Raw genomic sequence first — 447 nt, 5'->3', positions numbered from 1 at the left:
AGGTGGCGGCGGCGGTGGTCCGGGGGGCTCGGGGGGTCTCTTCTCTGGTGGGAGAATGCGAGGAGGACATGCTGTGGAAGGGTTACTTCTTTTTAACACCATCTTAAAACATCATGTGAACAGATATAAATACATTTGTATGAAAAAAAAAAAAAAAACCAAAAAAAAACCAAACAGCCTACCGAGACATCCCGCTCTCTAGGATGCGCTGGAAAAGAGGCGGAGAGTTTTAAAAGCTGGCATTCGTTACAAGATCAGTGCACTCGTTCATTAACATCTTCCCCGTACTCATCCCGTCCCCCACGCTCCCAACTAGTCGGCAACAGCTGTCCTAACACATGGGCACCCGTGGAGGGAATTCCTGCTCTCGGATCAAAGGCTAACGCTGAGCGGGGACAGACGCGGAGCCACACGACAGCACGTGTCCCCGAAAGCAGTGTCTCCCGC

Source organism: Pterocles gutturalis, unplaced genomic scaffold, assembly GCF_000699245.1.
Source record: "Pterocles gutturalis isolate BGI_N339 unplaced genomic scaffold, ASM69924v1 scaffold39585, whole genome shotgun sequence".
NCBI lineage: Eukaryota > Metazoa > Chordata > Aves > Pterocliformes > Pteroclidae > Pterocles > Pterocles gutturalis.
Note: the sequence above shows the minus strand (reverse complement) of the source record.